Raw genomic sequence first — 21,700 nt, forward strand, 5'->3', positions numbered from 1 at the left:
GAACTGAATTTAAGTGACTGTAAAAGGGATTGTGGCTAAGCTAAGGGCTTAGAATCCACCTTTGTGTCCTAGCCAAGCAATGTGATCCTAGGTTGAGTTGAAAATCCTATGCATACATCTAGAATGGGAGGAAAACTAATTTGCTCACTAGTTTGCCCCTAGCATTGACTGTCTTTTGACAGAACAATCAATCACAGGCACTATGAGCATCAATCTCTTCCCATTGCTCAATCAAAACAGACAACAGGATAACTATCCTAGAAATTCACCATTTGACAATGCACTAGGCTTCATCTGAGCCTCAGCCTAATGCAGTTTAGCTCATGCTAAACATGTAACTAGCAATAACATTCATTGAGTATGATAATTCAAGCAACATTCAACATTCGAGATAATTGAAAACAACATGCACACATTCACTGTTAACTGCATAAGAAGAACTGAAATTGGAATTGCATCAAAATAAATTTGTTTCAATTCTCTACTGGCTAGTCCAGAGATGCCCAATTTTACAACCCCTAACACCCTTTTATAGTTACAGCCAAAAAAAAAACTAAAATCCCCAAATCAGTGAAATTAGGGTTTTACAAAAAAATCCTTACCTAATCTCTGAAAACGATTGATAGCTCTCACCCATGCTTCCTTGTCGTCTGCTGATACTACCCATGCCTTCGATTTATTCTCTAACCTCACCTATTTCATCAACTCCTAACCTAGGGTTCCTGTGAGATGAAACGATTAGGAGGTGATGTAATAAGTGGCTAGAAAAGTAGGTCTAAGTGATGATGGCTCGAGTGGTGATGGTTGAATGATTTGGGGTGAGAAGATGGTGGAGTGATTTGGGGGAGAAGATGGTGGTGATGGAGACAGCGTCGCTGTTTCAGAAGAGGGGAAGAAGGAGATGGCTCGATGGGTTTTGGCAGAAGGGTGCGTTTGGTGCGGGTAATAGGGTTAGGTTGCTTAGGTGTTAAACGGGATCATCAAATTTGATGTTTTGTGAAGGGAATCCGTGGGATGATAACTTCTGAAACGGATCTAACGGCGAGATGGAGACAGATTATGAGCGACCGTTGGATGCAAAAATACAACGAAACTAACGGCTCAAGATGGAGTTAGGAGCTGTAGTGTTGGTAAGGTGCATCGAAATCTAATGCATGATGACGCAGCGACCGTTGGATGATGGAATGGATCCAATCTTACGGTTAAGAAGGAAAACGGGTTTGGGTATTGAATTTTGGGTTTAGGATATGGATTTGGGCTTAGGAATTGGATTTGGGCTTAGGTAATCTTGAGCCCACTTCTTCTTTAAGAACAATTTCTTCCTTTTTAATCCCATTTTTATCCTTGAGTCTTCCATAACACATTCTTCACTTCTTTTCCGCTAGAGATTCCACCGGCTTTCTCCCGTGTCTTTGCTCTTTTGGCTCCGCAACTCATCTAGTCTTTATTTGGTACCTAAAAATACAAAATTAATTAATAAAAATATTTATTCTTGAAAAAAATGAAAATACAGAATATGGGATAAAATGTAGAATTAATGCACAAAAGATGAGTTAAATGCCAAGAAAAATATATAGAAATATGCACTTTTTAACACTCATCAACCACCAATACCAGCGGCGCAAGAAGTGTTCCCTTAGGTGTGACACCTCCAATCACTAGAGCCAGAGCCGCTGCTGCTACCCCCAATGTTTCTTCAAGCGTAACACCCCCGATTGTTACTAGAGCTGCTGCCGCTCCCCCATTAGGACGAGAAACTGCAGGAGCCAGAGGGGCCAACCCCCTATTACTATTGTTGACTTTATGGAGAGACAAGAAATTCTCACTAAGGCTCAGACGGACATGGCTTCAACTCAGAAAGAGGTACTCACTTTCCTCAAGACGCTAACAGAACGACACCACAGGAGCCGCTTAATCCCATGGAACCAATAAGGAGTACCTTCAACACTCTTGGTGCAAACACTTCAACATGGCGTGCATTCATAGATGAGGAAATTTGTGTTACTCCTGAGCGCTCAAGAGAAAGGAATCAACCATCCAATTTCATCACGCCTGAAGACCTAGAACGACTTCTCCAAATTCGAGGCAAGGAAAAACCGGTGGACCTGTACCAGCACCAACTTCGTATCCTCCCGATGTGCAAAGAGTTCCTCTACCGAGAGGATACTCCTCTCCTCAATTTTCTCTTTATGACTAACGCTCGTGAACACATCTCTCGTTTTCTGGAGTCATTAGGAGAGCACGAATACAACCATGTCCTCCGCCTGAAAGAGTTCTCGAAGTCACTTACCGGGAGAGCATACACCTGGTACAACAACATTGCACAGAATAAAATATCCAACTGGTGTGAGATGGTAACTTATTTCTATAAGAAGTATTTCTTCGTATCCGAGCAAATCACCTTTTCAGACTTGGGGAGAATGTTCCAGCGAAACAACGAGCATCCAAATGATTACGTCAAAAGATTCAGGATTCAAGCATTGGATTGTCACGATACAAACGTGACTGGACAACAGTTGGTCGAATCATGCATTAACGGTATGGTTCCCATCTATCGTGCTTTACTGGAAAACTTACGTTTCCAGACATTCTCTGAACTCCATGAGGCTTCTAAGAGGTCGACTACAATGGCACCAGCATTGTTGGAGAGAACCAGACCGGCCAGGGTGAAGACGCACGCGAAACCCGAGGAAACAGGCGCCTTATCAACAAGCAATACAACACTGGTCCCTCTGTCAGAGTATTGAGTGAAGGAGGGAAAAGGAAAGCTTCGGCGACAGAAAAACGACCCAAGCGTGCGGCACCAACGCAAATGACTGCATCCCAGAAGACGGCTGAGTCCCCTGCGCAGCGACAGGAAGCTGGAGATGCTGCTCCAGACTTCCCCTTTCCATTGAACGAAGCCATAGAACTCCTGGAAGCATGGATTCAAGATGACGCCATCAAGATACCTCCTCTCAGACGTCCACCAACCGAGGAACAAATGGAAAATCCCAAATATTGTTGTTACCATAGATTCGTCAATCACCCAACCAGTGACTGCAACAAATTGAAGCGCATTTTCAAAGAAAAGGTGGATGCGGGAGAACTGCAATTAGGAAATGAAGGAGTCCACAGGGACCCTCTTCCTGTCAAGAGCTGTATGATTTCTAGGGACTCTGTCCAGAAAACCATGCAGTATATGATGGAGCATTTATGTGAAATTATGCATTTCTCTAAGGCGCAGCGTCAAGACATATTTGGAGCCCTCAACCGTCTCGTATCAGGCGAGCGTCTATTTCCAATTAAAGAGGACGCCCGCAAACCCCAATCCTTCCTGGGAAACGCGAGATGTAACTGGGGACTCCTAACCATCGCTCGTTTGAAGGATGTCGAGTTTGGAAACGCGCTGATTGATGTAGCATTTGATTTCAATATTGTCACTGTCAAGGCCCTGAAAGATGCAAAGATTTCGAAGCAGGAAACTGTTCATTGTCCAACCATAATTAAAAATTCTGAAGGAGAGTCTAGAGACGCTTATGAGTACATCGACCTAGAAATCAAGATAGGGGAAGCTCTAACACGTGGTAAGTTTCATATTATGAAAGATTACCCGAACTATGATATGATTCCGGGGCGCTCGTGGGTGCATAACAACAAAGAAAAGCTAGGGGTGTGTCCTTTGCCAGTGTCTATACCTGAGAAGATTACAAAAAAGCCGTCAAACCCCTAAGATTATTTGTTGTTGTATCGACAACTTGCCAGTGTGACGCAATTACACGGAGTGAACCCATCAGCATGTATTAGAAGATTCTGAACCCAAGTAAGTCTTATTGAACAACCTTTCTTGAAACCAGTCACTCGTCCTTCCACTAAGTCTCGGGGAATCGCTCCAATCAACAACCCATCCGTCACTAGGAGATGTGAATGGGATGTTGGTCCTTTCAAACGCTTTGTTCAAAGTTTAGAAGCCCTCTCAGTCAAATACGGCGAGTCCAAGGATCAAGTGTGTTAGATCAATGCTCGGTTGAACTCGCATGCGTTGCTATCTCAAGCATGTTTGTCAATATTAGTGACCAAAACTATATGTCTTGATTTCTAGTTTACTTATGACTAAGTCTCGGTCTAGGATAGTAAAGTGTAGTTGAATCTCCATACTTCATGGCGATCATCTTACGAAGACGAAGAAATACTCGAGGAACCAGTGGAACTTCATCCGAATAAAAGGTATGTGGAGACTTGAACTTATCTATCACTCAAAAGTCTATTTTATCTCATACTCTTGAGACAAAGTCGTTTAAGTATGATAGTTTTCATAATACACATTTGCTATTTCGAGCCGAGTTTACTCGCCTATCTTTTTCTCGAAATATGTGTTGGTAAGATTTTGCTGTAAACATTTTCATCTTTACCCGTGACGAAAGTCATGATGACGTTTCAATCTTGAAAATATCTTTGATGATGATAGTCGTGAATAACGATTGTTATAACATTATAGAAGAATGTTTCAATGATTGAAATGTAGAGTTGAGATTACCATCTATGAATATAAGCATATATAGTGTGTTCGCACATTAGTGTATAATTCCATGTACCGGAAGCCAAGTGCGTGCATATGTGTGCATGCGGTATTGGTGAATGAGACAGGTTGGGTACGCGTACTGGCGGAAGTTTTCCACCGAAAATTGCTGCTGAGTTTGTAGTTTGCAAACTTGTAAACCAGTCACACGGAAGTTTTTGAACCGAAAATTTCTGCTGAGTTTGTAAACTCAAATCCGGTAGCTAAGGTACGCATAGCCGTACCCGTACTCAAGCAGGTGATATCTCAAATCGGTAATTCATGAACTTAAAACAATAAATTATAAAGAGTGCAATCTTTGCAAACCGTGGCTATATTGTTCACGAATTGATTCAAGTGGATCAAACCGATTTTGTTTCAATTTTGTCTATGAATAAAAACCTAAGCAATTGAACAACTTTATCAACTAGTTCTTATGAGCCATTTGAACTAGTTATGAGAAAGATGAATACGGTTAATATGAAAGTGCGCATATGGCTAACCATTGGTTAACTATTTGTGAACCAACTAAGTGTACATGTTTAGGTACGGTTACTCAAACCTAAATGAATGCATTTCATTTGTGTGTGTGATAAGCTAAGTTTCAATCTAATGGTTGAAAGATATTAGCTTGGTTAAATCAGGTTTTTCATCTAGCGGTGAATAATGAATGCTTTGTTGCGAAGGTAACCTAGATTGCAAACCCTGATTTGAAAACTATATAAAGGAGATATCTAGCAATTGGAAAAAATAATCCCCACACCTCCTGTGTGATACTAGTTGGTTTGCTAGAGTCGATTCTCCTTTAACCTTAGGTCTCTTCTCGAGACCCTATAGGTTAACGACTGAAAGACTTCATTGGGATTCTGAAGCCAGACGAACTACTTTCCTCGTAGTTTAGCGATCTGATCTTGCCATTTTCTATCGTACGAGTTCAATTGAATAATTGGCTTGAGATTATATCTCCGAAAGGGCAAGATAAAAAGAAATCACAAACATCTTCGTCTCATCGTTTGTGATTCCACAATATCTAGTTTCGCTACCATACGATTTAGATTATTGTGAGGTGATTGATAATACTAGGTTGTTCTTCGGGAATATGAGTTTGGATTATCAAATAGTTCCTGTTCACCTTGATTTGTCAAAAGACAGAACAAAAACTCTTGGGTATTTCTGTGGGAGACAGATTTATTCAATTCTATAGACTTTTCTGTGCGAGACAGATTTGTCTATCAAGTCTTCGACTTTGGTTCGTAGCAACTCTTAGTTGTGGGTGAGATCAGCTAAGGGAATCAAGTGCGTAGTATCCTGCTGGGATCTGAGACGTAACGAGCGCAATTGTACCTTGAATCAGTGTGAGAATGATTACGATTCAACTACAGTCTAGACCGAAGTCAGTTAGTAGTAGGCTAGTGTCTGTAGCGGATTAATACATTGTGGTGTTCAATCTGGACTAGGTCCCGGGGTTTTTATGCATTTGTGGTTTCCTCGTTAACAAAATTTCTGGTGTCTGTGTTATTTCTATTCCGCATTATATTTTGTTATATAATTGAAATATCACAGGTTGTGCATTGTATCGATCAATTGTGAAATCCAATCTTTGGTTGTTGATTGGAAATTGATTGATCCTTGGATATTAGTCTTTGTTACCATCCAAGTTTATATCTCTAGTATTTGATAAAGACTCACATATTTCTATTTGCTTGAGTATATATCAAACCGAGAGATCGAGATATTAACTCCTCGATATACTTTTATCTATATTGAGTCTGACTGTCTAGTTGATTCTCTAGAAAGTATATTGGAGTTAGTCCATACATATTGTTAATAGAAATATTGGGTGAGGTTGTTGTACCCCCCGCATTTTCAATTGGTATCAGAGAAGGCAAACACGTTCAAGACCTCAAAAGTCCGTGTTTGTAGCGATCTGACTCTATGGACAGAGGTGTTATCTCTATTAATGTAACACCAGTCTTCAATGGATATAATTACTTATGGTGGAAAATTTCCATGCGAGCTTTTCTTCAAGCGCGTGATTTTCTTCAAGCGCATGATACTCCCGTTGTTGCAGTGGGTAACGTTAATGTTCCAAAAAATATTGGCGAATACGATGCTGCTGAGATACTTGCTGCAAAGCAAAACTCCGACCGTTTGAATGCCATCATACATGCCATTTCCCAAAATCTTCAGCACCATGTGTCAAATTGCACTAGGTCTAAAGATGCGTGGGATATCTTGGAAACCGTATTAGAAGGTAATACCAGTGAAAAGGAAGCTAGGCTTCAGAACCTTAATTCCGATTGGGAAAACCTTCGTATGGCATATAAAGATTCATTTGATGAGTTTAATCACAAAGTATCTGAAATTGTTAATGCATCTTTTGCATTGGGTAAGACTATTCCTGAAAAGGACATTGTGATGAAAATTCTCAGATCGCTGCCTTCTAGATACGACTCTAAGAAGCATGCCATCGCTGAAGGAAATAACCTTGATACACTTTCCAGAAACACTATGATAGGAAAGTTAAAAATTCTTGACACAAGCAGAACGTTCGCGCTCAATGCTGTAACCAAAGCAGGTGTATCCTCTCACTTGTCTTGGGCTGATGAATGTGATAATTCACTATTAATCAGAAAGGTCAAGGATTTGATAAAGAGGAAAAATAGATGTGATGAATATCCATCTTCAGTTAATGCTTCTGATGATTCAATAGAATACAAAACTACTCTGTATGTCTCAGATGAGTCTACTACGGAGTCTCTCTCTTCTTGAACTTCTGATTCAGAACTTGAATATGACGCAGAGTTTCTTGAACTCTTGAACAAAGAGATTCTTCAAGAAAACCTTCATTTGAAGTCCTCTTTGAAGAGAGTTGAATCATCACTCCAGGCGAAAAACATTGAGATAGAGCATCTTAATGACAAGTTCGTCAGAACCATGTGTCTAAAGGAAGAAGAGATTAACACTCTCAAGTATGACCTGTAAAGGTTACCTGGAAGCTCTGACAAAATTGCAGCAATGTTATTTGGTCAGAGATCCTTTGGAAACACTAATGGTTTAGGATTCAAAAGAAAAACTCAAAGCTCAAAGCTGTGCGTCCCAACTAATCAAGGAACAACGATTGATGATTGTTGTGTGAAACAGGAAAAATCACATAAAGACGAAAAATCCCTGTTGATTTGTTCTTTTTGTGGACGTTCAAAGCATGAAGAGAGCACTTGTTGGAGATTCAGAAAGAGCAAGAAGAGAATCACCAAACTTCAAGAGAACATGCAAAAATTGAATCTGGGTCCAGATAACCAAGCTCTTTAAAAAAAATCCAGATCGAGACGAGGTAAGTAATCTGTCTACACAACAAACAGTGAAAAGCCACGAAAAAGTAAGAAGTGTGAGCATATGGATCACTCGGTCACCAACTAATGCTGGTGATGTCCGCATCCTCATTTTTAGCTTGGGAAAAATGAGGTTTGCACGAAAAAGTCCTTGTGTTTGTAAATATTTTCTTATAATTATTAAGAAAATATTATCCTAAGAAGATGGAAGGCGGATAAAAAATCCTGAAAGACTCATTCAATGTCTTCTTAGGGTTTTGAGTTATAAATCCGTCTATGTAATTCTGTGTCATTCTTTTCTCCTTCCTTATCAAAAGATACATTCTCATGGCTCCTGTAACTAGAGGGATCACAAGACGAGATGCAGTCGAAGCAGTTGATGTGTATCTTTGTAAAGGAATCTCTTTCTCAAGAGTAAAGAAAGTGAAGTCGACAATCAATGAAGAAGGTTCTTCCTCTAACTGTCTCTTGTCTGTTTGTCATTATGATAATGATTTTAGAGGCATGGTGAAAGATTTCATCAACAAGAGAAATGATTTAAAATCTCAAATCATTTCCCCTTTGGAAAAGATAACTCACTATGAACGAATGTTGTCTCTAACCAAGAGCACCTTGTGTGAACTAAAAAGAGAACTTAGTGAGTTAACTGACATTTCTGAAGATCTAGAGGAATTAAATGATCCCATTATCAATAGCTTCTTCAATAATAAGAAGGAATTCTCCATGGATGCTCTGAGAAAGCTCTATAATGTCTAGTAAATCTTCTTATGAGAATTTTATTCTTTTTTTTCTTAGAAGAATAACTAGGGTTTGGAATAGCCATTATTGTGAGTAAACATAGCTACGTCCAACGTTTTCATCTTCTTGTTTTTAGGTTTGTTCGTTTAAACCTAAAAAAAATTGTTGGAAGATGATGATTGCAGTATTAATCTTTATGGTTTTATATATTGCAATATGTTATGGGATATGTGTGTTTCTATCCGTGAACTATTATTGTCCCATACGATGTCAAAAGATATCTCGTTTATATGTCGATATGCATGTATTAATGAAAGAATGAATGAACTTTTGACAAACAAAAGTTAAGCCTATTATGTCAATTATTTGATGGAAGATAGGTTAAAATCTTTTGTTTACAAGGATTATGTCTATTGTATGTCGTTATGCAAATAGTGATGGAAAATAGAATGAGTCCTTGTATATTCCGCAGTATTGATCTTCCCTGATCCATATTGTATGTATATACTGTGTGGCTCCATAAGTCTTCTTGTGTGAGCATGTCCAACTAAACTAATCATAGATTCGTTTGTGATTATTTTGGTTGTGTATTCCGATTAAATTAATCATGGGTTCTCTTGTGGTTAATTTGATTGAGAATTTTTGGATACAAAATCATTTTTGGTTTTTGGTGTCCAAAGAAATCCTTCTTTTCTTGTAAAAGTAAAGTCGCTCTTGTTGTTCTTTCGGGAATGACATCAAATAAGGGAGAGTTCTTTTGAACTTACGCTTAATTTCCATATCTTTGTGGGGAGTACGGCTGTGGAATATTTGAGGAGTTATCTTGTATCTTTATAAACTCTGTGATGAATGCATTTAGCTTCGGCTTTATGATTGCATCAAAACAAAGTTGATATGTACTTTTGTTTGGTCTTGAAGCGTCTCCATGAGAATTTCATTAGGATCCCGTTTTCGTACCTTGGCCAATATTATTGACAAAAAGGGGGAGAATAATATGTAGTTCACACTACAAATACATATGGTTTACGTGTTTTACGGATCATTATTTAAGGGGGGGAAGTTTTCGTGTTGAGACGAAGTATTGGATAAGGGGGAGTGATACATATCACCATAGTATTGTTGTCAAAGTTGTGATATGAGAACTTTGATGTTGTGTAATAATACTATGAAACTGTATAACAATGATTGAGAGCATTTGTTTTCTCATTGTTATGGCCACAGAACTTCAACAACGATGATGCTAAACTTACAACCTTTGAAATCGCTGGAGTACTTGGAAGTGACGAAGATTTCAAGTAATGTTGAAGTCCCAAGGAGATCAAGCATTTGGACGAGAAGCTACAAAGTTTTTATCTACTTTGTAATCCATATGTATTGATAGTTTTTCCACTAAAATTGACAAAGGGGGGGATTTTTAGAGCATTGTTGGGTCGAACTCGCATGTCTTTCTATCTCAAGCATGTTTGTCAATATTAGTGATCAAAACTATATGTCTTGATTTCTAGTTTACTTATGACTAACTCTCGGTCTAGGATAGTCGAGTGTAGTTGAAGCTCCAGACTCCATGGCGATCATCTTACGAAGACGAAGAACTACTCGAGGAACCAGTGGAACTTCATCCGAATAAAAGGTATGTGGAGACTTGAACTTATCTATCACTCAAAAGTATATTCTATCTCCTACTCTTGAGACAAAGTCGTTTAAGTATGATAGCTTTCATACATACACATTTGCTATTTCGAGCGAGTTTACTCGCCTATATTTTTCTCGAAATATGTGTTGGTAAGATTTTGCTTTAACCATTTTCATCTTTACCCGTGGCGAAAGTCATGATGACGTTTCAATCTTGAAAATAGATTTGATGACGATAGTCGTAAATAATGATTGTTATAACATTATAGAAGAATGTTTCAATGATTGAAATATAGAGTTGAGATTACCATCTATAGATATAAGCATATATAGTGTGTTCGCACATTAGTGTATAAATCCATGTACCGGAGGCCAAGTGCGTGCATATGTGTGCATGCGGTATTGATGAAGGAGACAGGTTGGGTACGCGTACTAGCGGAAGTTTTCAACCGAAAATTTCTGCTGAGTTTGTAGTTTACAAACTTGTAAACCAGTCACCTTAGGTACGCGTACCTGTACGTGTACCCACGGAAGTTTTCTAACCGAAAATTTCTGCTGAGTTTGTAAACTCAAATCCGGTAGCTAAGATACGCATATCCGTACGCGTACTCAAGATGGTGATATCTCAAATCGGTAATTCATGAACCTAAAACAATAAATTATAAGGAATGCAATCTTTGCAAACCGTGGCTATATTGTTCATGAATTGATTCAAATGGATCAAATTGATTTTGTTTCAATTGTGTCTATGAATAAAGACCTAAGAAATTGAACAACTCTATCAACTAGTTCTTATGAGTCATTTGAACTAGTTATGAGAAAGATGAATACGGTTAATATGAAAGTGCTCATATGTCTAACCATTGGTTAACTATTTGTGAACTAACTAAGTGTACACGTTTAGGTACGGTTACTCAAACCTAAATGAATGCATTTCATTTGTATGTGTGACGAGCTAAGTTTCGATCTAACGGTTGAAAGATATTAGCTTGGTTGAATCAGGTTTTTCATCTAGCGGTGAATATTGAATGCTTTGTTACCAAGGTAACCTAGATTGCAAACCCTGATTTGAAAACTATATAAAGGAGACATCTAGCAATTGGAAAAAATAATCCCCACACCTCCTGTGTGATACTAGTTGGTTTGCTAGAGTCGATTCTCCTTTAACCTTAAGTTTCTTCTCGAGACCCTATAAGTTAACGACTGAAAGACTTCATTGGGATTCTGAAGCCAGACGAAACTACTTTTCTTGTTTGAGCGATCTGATCTTGCCATTTTCTATCGTACGAGTTCAATTGAATAATTGGCTTGAGATTATATATCCGATAGGGCAAGATAAAAAGAAATCATAAACATCTTCGTCTCATCGTTTGTGATTCCACAATATCTAGTTTCGTTACCATACGATTTAGATTATTGTGAGGTGATTGATAATACTAGGCTGTTCTTCGGGAATATAAGTACGGATTATCAATTAGTTCCTGTTCACCTTGATTTATCAAAAGACGGAACAAAAACTCTTGGGTATTTCTGTGGGAGACAGATTTATTCAATTCTATAGATTTTTCTGTGCGAGACAGATTTTTCTATCAAGTCTTCGACTTTGGTTCGTGGAAACTCTTAGTTGCGGGTGAGATCAGCTAAGGGAATCAAGTGCGTAGTATCCTGCTGGGATTAGAGACGTAACGAGCGCAACTGTACCTTGAATCAGTGTGAGAATGATTACGGTTCAACTACAGTCTAGACCGAAGTCAGTTTGTAGTAGGCTAGTGTCTGTAGCGGCTTAATACATTGTGGTGTTCAATTTGGACTAGGTCCCGGGGTTTTCTGCATTTGCGGTTTCCTCGTTAACAAAATTTCTAATGTCTGTGTTATTTATATTCCGCATTATATTTTGTTATATAATTGAAATATCACAGGTTGTGCGTTGTATCGATGAATTGTGAAATTCAACCTTTGGTTGTTGATTGGAAATTGATTGATCCTTAGATATTGGTCTTTGGTACCATCCAAGTTTATATCTCTAGTATTTGATAAAGACTCGCAGATTTCTATTTGCTTGAGTATAGATCAAATCGAGAGATCGAGATATTAACTCCTCGATATACTTTTATCTAGATTGAGTCTGACTGTCTAGTTGATTCTCTAGGAAGTATATTGGAGTTAGTCCATAAAGATTGTTAATCGAAATATTGGGTGAGGTTGTTGTACCCCCGCATTTTCAAAGTGGTCGTACAACACCCAAAACCGTTTCAAATTGGATATTTGGTAATGAAGGCGACCGCGTTTCAAGTTGGAGATGTGACAGTGAAGGTGACCGCTCAGTATGATTCGCTACATAAAGGGAAGATAAGCCATACCTGGTGGCAGACGTTATCCTAGGTGGGTACTGCAAGCTCATCAATGTCGACAAACAGGAGGGCGTAACAATCCACTCATGATGGCTCAATCCTTTCAATACCTAAGACGCTATGCTACCTTTTCCTCCAGTGTTCTCTTTAGTATTTCCTCCAACAATTTCCTCTTTTATGAAATATTTGTAATTCCTCCAAAATGATTGCACTGCTTGCATTCATAATTAGGGTTTCAATTTGTCAGTTAATCAAAGTATTATTTCCTCTTAATTACTTTACTCCTGAATCATGACACAAAGTCTTGAACAAGCTTAAAACCCTCACCAGTACCCATCAGTTCAAACTAGAAAGAAACATCAAAGGAGTACACGCAGAAAGGAAAGAGGCAAAGAGTTTGTATAATTATTAGGGCAAGTGTATTATGAAGAGCGGTTCACTCTAACAAAAAAGCGCTTTTCCATCATCACGTGATTAGGGGGATTGCAGCACATAGCAGACAGGTTCATGGTCAATCTATGATTTCTATTATTGCATCCCCTTCGTTGTTCTTAGGGTTACATGCAATCATCATGAAGACATTGCACAGTCACATAACGCATCATCACTTATGAATGTCGCATTCTCTTTGGCTGGAAGGGAGAGATTCTATTATAATCCTACTGGAGAGCGTCACAGTTGGGGTCTCAACATAACGTGAATAAAAGAACCACTATTTAAATAAACATAAACTCAGTCACCGCTGAGTATAAAAACAAATGCCTACAAACTATGAAGGGGCGTTCATCTACAAAAAAAAAGATAGAGGATAACAGAAGGAAAGTCTAATCATCAGTGAGATCAGCAGTGTCTTCACCGAAACCATCATTGGAAACTGCTTCAACACCTTCATGACAAGCCACTGCATCCTCTCTGGAGTTTGCCTCGACTTCCCTTTCTGATGCCGTTTCAACGCCTCCCTCAACAGTTGCTTCAATATTCCATCCGAGAGACGCGCAGACATCATCCTTGGAAGTTGTTTCAACATCTTCTCCATATGCCGCTACCATGATCTCCTCAGCATCCACTTCAATGTTCCCTATGACGGTTGCTCCAATACCCTTCACAGAAGCTACTTCGGCCTCTCCCTCAAGAACTTCCCCAACAGCCTTCTGAGGATGCTCCGGTTCGTCTATGTCAGAATCGAGGATGATGATTCCGTTACGGACAGGGTAATCATGCTTGTTTTCACTGGAAGGCCGATCATGCTCGATTCTTCGCCGCTTTAGCCGAGCTGCAAACCTTTCATCTCTCGCGCTCGGCGGCTGAGACGCTTCGTCGCGCCTCCATTCTTCCTCCATGCCGACTGAATCTAAGAAAGCCTGAACACGCTCCAGAACGAGACGTAGGTTTAGAAGAGACATACCCTGTATGGAACGACCAACTTCACGAAACGGAGGATCTATTTTGGCAATCACCTCCTCGAACGCATTAGCCTTGGGTTTGTCGACTTCAAAGATTTTTTCTGGGGAAGTAAAGGAATAATCATCACTAGCAGATCCCATCATATACTGCAAAAAGACATTATGATTAACAACATATATAAAAAAAATCATCGTCAATCAAATTACATGATGAACGTGAAACTATACCTTGAACAAAAGAAGAAAAACACTTATGCGATGGGAGAAAGGCTCTGGCGTCTCCTTTATATTTCACAAATCAACAAGATCCCAAGAAGAAAAGGAGTCTCTACTCTCCACGTATAAAGGCTCCAGATACGGGATAAAAATCAAATAGATACTCATCTATCTGAAGACAACTGACGTGCACCGAAGGGAAACGTATCTCGCTCAAAGGACGAGCCAAGATTTATCTATACTGGTAATGTACGCTAAAACTCTTCTTTTGAATTCTTTTTTTTTTTTACTATCACCATCTAGTGCATACCCCGCAATAGTGTCACTATTATGTGCTAAGCAGGGGACTTAATGTTGATGGTGGTTTTTAGTCCAGGGTCAAAATTGTAAAATCCTGTACTTAATGTGCTATCACCCTGCAAGGGATAAAACTATTTGAAAAATGACGAGTGCAAAAAACCTCCTCGTTCATTGAGCAATTCAATATACATGAAATTCACTCAGAATGGTGCGCGCAGCAGCAATCCCAAAATATTCTATGAATTCTTTCTTCTACTAGCATTTCCCAACAATGCATGACTCGCCTAGTATTTTCTCGTGCCATGTTCCCAGCCGAAATCTCATTATTGACATGACATGACGATCAAATGTTCACTCTCATCAAAGTAGCATGAATCTCTTGAAATGTCAACATTGAGATCCGCATGGAAGTACCCACATAGAGGATTTCGTATCGACACACTTTTGAGTTAGCTCGATCGAACCCGCTTAAATTTCTTAAGGAAAATCTAAACTGTTATTATCAGTCTCAGAAACAATCACGGCCACACAATTTGGCCGCACGATTCAACAAGCATAGCCGACTCCTAGCAGAACTAGGAAATCACTGCAGTGACCACCGGCGGGCCCACTAGTGCCCTAGTCGATCGAGCCTCATTCCCTCAGCCACAATGATTCGAACGCCGACCCCAAACATGGGTGATCGAGCTGTATAAAAATAGCTCGACCGAGCCGAGACCGTTTAAAATAGTTTCAAAACGCATCACGAACGTCCAACTTTGCTAGCCTAGTTGGACGGCTTAGATCTTCCTATAAACGATTAAGGAAGTGTCAGCATGTTCATTGGCGGCCCAATTTTCCCCTTTGACAATTGACTTTCCTGCGGTAAGCCTATAGGGCGCTCAACCGTTTTCCCAAACTCGAGCAAACACGCCGTGTTCAAAAACCCAAAATTGGGTCGTGGCAGTATACAACTGTCGTAAATCGATCGTGTCTGTCCAACTTGGCTAGCCTAATTGGACGGCGTAGATCGCATCTCGAACGATCGAAGAAGCACCAAAGTATTCGTTAGCGTCCCAACTCCTTCCTTGGTCGATCGGCCTACTCACGACAAGCCCTTAACACATCAAATCGTTCGATCGAACTAGGGAAGCCGCGGCCTTTTTAAAACCTAATTGGTGTTTGCGTCAATATGTTACCGCCGCAAATCAATCACGACCATCCATCTTCTCCAGCCAAATCGAATGGCTTAGATCTAATTTTAAGTGGCTCAGGAGCTACAACATGCTCACCGGCTACCCACCTTTGCACAAGGTCGATCGACCTGCTCGACTGACACGCAACGCCTCGATTCGCTCGCCCAAAAGAGGGTTAGCCACGCGGCCCCTAAAACCCTAAAAATCGCGTCAATGACAGTGGACAACTACCGCAGATTGATCACGGCCATCCAACTTCGCCAGCCTAGTTGGATGACATAGATTTATTTTTCAAACGCTAACAAAGAAGCATTGAGATCACCGGCCATTCATCCTCCACAGGGGGTGATCGACAAAGTCATAGCACATCCATAAGGTCCTCAAACGATCACCCAAAGATGGCCGATCGTGCTATTTTTAAGACGCTAAATCCGTGATTGATTCGATCGTGCTCAAAAACAGCAATGCTTCAAACACATCGATTACTTTCAACTGCTTATTCAAAAGCGATGCTTTACATACATCGATTATAAGCAACGCCTTATAAATATCGGTTTTGCAAATAATTCATTATTTGGCCTAAAAGCACTACGTGCTGATTTTAACGGAAAGTCACATGACTTGACCCATTCACTCGAGACATCAAACATGTCACAAACTGGGGGATACATACTGGGGTATTGGTCTGGCGGTGTAGATGGTGGATTTTCGACAAAGGCTAAAATCATAAAACCATAATCTTATATATTCCTGATCCAGCAATCAGATGAGTATTGAGGCTCGTGTCTCTTATCGAAGCATGAAAGTTCATGCCGCGAGAACCTCTGTCTGAGAATACTGCCTCTCAGAGCATATGCAGATGTGAAGTCTCTCAACTGAGACAACGACATATCTCATGAATACTGAGCAATTTCAGTAATTAATTCTATATAGAATTGAACGATTGGACGGCTCCTAGACAGCTTGCCTGCTAGTATAGAGCAATAACGTCCTCAGGATGTAACAATGTTTTTCCTAACTATATAAAAGACATATGTATAGAATCATTATGATTGGATGGCTCCTAGACAACTTTCCTGCTAGTATAGAGCGATAACGTCTTCAGGATGCAACAACGTATTTTCCCTGACTATACTATACATAATAAATATAATGCTTCAACTAGCTCATATCACTCAATCCGTAAATAATTAATGCTCCTAGACAGCATGCCTGCTAGTATAGAGCCGTCAATTAATTATTTTTAATCATTAAATTCATTAACTGAATACTCTGAAATATTCTATGTCAATCTAGGGTACGACTGGGGACTGCTTACCACAGTCAATCTCAAGAAGAAACGAATTTGGAAGAACGTTGATCGATGCTGGCACCGCCATCAACAATATTCCACTGAAAACCATCGGATCCACAGGTATCACTCGACAAGAAGCTACTCATGCTCCCATCTCAATCAGAGACCTTGAAGGAATGCTCGGAAATACTTATGGCTACATCACTCTCAAAGTGAATATAAGTTCAACCTGGACAAAAACCAAGTTTCACATAATCAGGAAGATCCAGGATATGACATGTCCTTCAGACGAGCGTGGACCCACGCTGAAAAGATGGGTACTTACAAAACGCCTTTGGTTACACATCTCTCCAACGAAGAAAGTTCTGATCCAGAAGATTTGGCGGATGTTCCATCATTAGAGCACTTTGAGGAATTTCGAACTTTGACGAGGTTGAAACAGGAACCTGCAAAAGATGCATATAAATTCATCAAAAGGTCCTTCAATCAGGAAAGTCTCATTCCTCTCATGTCTATGTCATTTATTTCCTCACATACTATTCTAGCATGGGGACTCAATTCTTCTAGCATCTCTGCTATTGCAAGATGCTATAAGTGGGTAATCTCACTTCAGCAATATTTTACCAAGTGGTTGAATCTGACATTTCTCCGAATCGAGCATCTCACTAAGACATTCATTACTGAGATGATGTTCAAGCACGACAAAGAACAGTTTGGGCATTTCTCCATAGCCTTGCAAGAGTGTTCATGTGTGCCACAAAATCAGAAAGCTCTGATGTCTGCACAAGTGTTGAATCCAACTACCGTGACTAAAGGAATGCTGAATCAAAAGAAGATGGTTGGGACCCAAACGATCAAACCTAAGACATGATCAAGGGATATGACGCTTCAACGCTCAAGAAGCCTTCAAATTGTACTCCAAATCAAAGAGTACACCTCCTATAACGGCGCATCTAGCTTCAGCACAAATATCTCGACGATGACATACTGATTCAACACCATCTCAATCAAAGTGTAACTAAATTACAATCGCTAATTCTTCATTATCCCATGATAAGACTTCTGAAGAAGATGCAATATCATTCATCCATGGATGGCACAAGCTCCTTCAGCATACACTGGGGACTTGATATTATTGGAATCTGCAATCTGATGTTATTCCATGAAACTTCATCAACGTAACCTCTCTACATCACAAGCCTTGCACGACCAAGGAACTTTTTCTCCTTACATCAAGAATGGAGACTGCCGTTGTTATCTGCCACAACAACATCGATTCCCTGACATAGTAAAGTCATATTCAGGAGAATTTGGTTTGAAATCCTAAAACATCTTCATCTTAGGAATGCTCAACTCACCAACTAGTTCGTGAATGTAAAAGGCTCACTGGATGAAGGATCAAAGGCTATATCGATAATCATGGTTCTAACCTTTTTCGGTCTCTGAAGCAACTCCAACCATAGTATCGGCATCAACAAGGATATGTGGAGGAACTCCGTTCATGGTCTCAGCATCAACAAGAATTTCTAGAGAAATTTTAATCGTGATCTAGCATCAACAACGGTCTCAAGAGCAACATCCTCATGACAAGGCTTCATCAATTAACCATTCTCTGAAGTATTGCTCGACGAAGCGGACTTCTCTAAGCGCTAATGATTCATATCAAGGTGTGTGGACATGAAATATGTTTACATGAAAGTATTTCCTAAGCTTGCATGATGGGCGGGCACAATCCCAAGTCTTTTACACGATGTTCTCATCACTTCTACAAATGAGATACAACATACTTCAGCCCATGGGTTTACAAAAACATATCAATTCGTGAGGAATGGGACAATTCTTCCTGAACGAAAGATGTTTGTCTATGTCTCTTATACAACATACCAAAAGGGTGCATCAATCGGACATACGAGCTGAAAGATATGGCCTTTACCGCCAGGTCTACGAAATCTGAAAAATTTATACGGGATTACAAATTACAAATGTGCACGCTCCGTTGGATGACCTCTACAACTCCAAATTGAGTGATTCTCATCTCATGTGATAACTCAGTCTCTTAGATTCAAAATTTAGGGTCAAGCACCGAATTCCAACACTATATGAGGTTCCTACAGCTTCCAGAGCATACAACATACAAGCAGCAATTCTTAGACGGGATTCATAACTTCCACAATCGATCGGTGTCCACCGGGTCTTTCCACTAAGTCCTTCATCAAGGTACCTTAAACTTAGACCACCTAGGTCTTTACATCAATTTTTCTACCTGTGTCCTCTATCCAAGTCTTGCCACAAGAAGAGAAAACGAAAAGGAGAGATTTAAAAAAATACTGGGGGACTGATGGTCCACTGATCATGATGATCAGTTTACAGTCCAAGGCCCGTCGCAAATGACTCTCATGTGCTAATCAATCATCATAAAAGGAATGCTACCACCAGGACATGCAATCATGGTCATTACATCACCCCCTCTTGAGAGCAACCTCAGTTATGGTCCCGTGACCAGGGTTTCAGAAGTAATGTTTCTACGACTGACAGAAGCAAGATGACACTGCAAGCACCATGCTCATGTATCAATCAAGGGTTTCTGATCTCAAATGACTCAATAATATTAAAATCCTTCACCAACCGTTCAAGATACAAGTTAATGGTCTAAAGACACAACATGAGTGTTTTACAACAAGCTTGTCTAAGATGATTTTACACTGTCCCGCACAAAGCAGAAATCTGGGAGAAATTGGTGAAGAATATAGGGATGGGTCATATACCATTCTCTTCGTATGGATGTCCTCTGCAACATATCCAAAATTCTGGGAAATTGGAAAAACGAGCAAAAAGATGTGGCCAAAACTTTGGACTACATGACAGCTGAAAATTTTCTGAAAACCTCCTGGAAGTTTACTGTTTCGTCAATTTCGGCCCTTAAACGTGCTCAAAATCCGAAAATATTCTATGATAAATCTTGGAAATTTTCTGAGGATAAATAAACATGGGTAGATCACAAAAATCCGACATCGAACGAAGATTCTACAACATTTTCAATGAAGACCTGACTTCTGAATTTTCTGATGACGAATTATGACGAAATTCTTCATTCATCTACATCTGAATCAGAAGCTACGCCTTCCGCGCGAGATCAGATTTCATCTTCAACCGCTAGTCTCATTTACTGAAGTCGGCGGCGTTTTGCTGATAAGCTGCAAGCCTTTCATCTTCAGCTTTCCTTTTCAGTAATAACTCATATCGTCCTGCTTCTCTTCTGCACCCGCTAAGGCTAAGAAAGCATTGATTCCACTACGGACGACTCCCAGATGATCGAGAGACATACAATGCATCAGCTTTCCAGCGTATCTGAAAGGTTGATTCACCTCTGCATGAACATCTGCAGAAGTCTTCATCTTTGACTTGATATTTCTGGAGCGTTCCCCGGAAGGGCCAGAAGAGTGGTTCTAACCAGAAGTCACCACTATCTGAGGCGAAATACATGGAGTCATGGATATACCAATAACAAAACGCGTAACAAAATGCTAACAATCCAACTCTTACCTATTTACAATTTCACTAGCTGTAGTGATTATAACGTCAGAATTTCGAAAACTTTCTTGTTCCCTCAAACCTGCAAAGACGAGCAAAATTCATTATTCAAAATCATGACTTGATTTTCATAAAACCGTGAACAACCAACGTGAATTTTGACATCCACTGGTTTTTCAAAAACTAGACAGACGTCCATTCTACAATTGTGAAAACTCACATATAGACATTATTTCATCATGTATAATGGTCTACTTTCAACAGTTTTTCAAAATCAAAACATGATTTTACAAAATATATAAATATTTAACGTGAAACTCACGTAAATTTGAAAAATATATCTATATATTTTTGCTCCCTCGCACGAGAATCTGTCTTTGAAGCGAGAGTATACTTTCAAAGATTTCCGAAAGCTCGAAGATAAAAAAAATTCATTAAAGATCATAAACAAAATTTTATTACTAACAGATGCACGTCTATTAAAAAAAAACTTTTCTTTCGTACAAGCATCCACCTTTGAAACGAGAGTTTATTCCACTTTGTGAAATTTCACATATTTAAAAAAAAAATTTTTTGCTTTTCGTGAAAGCTCATAGACAAAATTTAATATCATCAGACCGAGATCTATTTTGTTTGTTCCTTAAACTAACAAATGAACGAGCGTCTGTTCCTAAAACAAGGATTTCTTCTCTTGGTCCCGGACCCATGAATCCTAAATCAACCAAGGTTCGATCACCAAATCAGCAGTGCTATACCAATTTGCGCTCGATGCTCTATCATGCTACTGAGATCTTCTTTCAAGCCATGGTTCGTTCGTGCAATCGAAAATCCGGTAACATTCTATCTTACGACTAAGTTCAATTACTTATTTCGTCCGTAACTAGAAAATCACCATCCAGTGCTGACTGAGGAACATGACTGTCCTTCACTAAGCACGGGACTTAATGTAGATGGTGTATTTTCGGCAAAGTCTAAAATCGTAAAACCATAATCTTACATATTCCTTATCCAGCAATCAGATGAGTATTGAGGCTCATGCTCTTATCGAAGCATGAAAGCTCATGCCGCGAGAACATCTGACTGAGAATACTGTCTCTCAGAGCATATGCAGATGTGCAGTCTCTCAACTGAGACAACGACATATCTCTTGAATACTGAGCAATTTCAGTAATTACTTCTATATAGAATCGA

This window comes from Papaver somniferum, chromosome 3, assembly GCF_003573695.1.
Source record: "Papaver somniferum cultivar HN1 chromosome 3, ASM357369v1, whole genome shotgun sequence".
Lineage (NCBI taxonomy): Eukaryota > Viridiplantae > Streptophyta > Magnoliopsida > Ranunculales > Papaveraceae > Papaver > Papaver somniferum.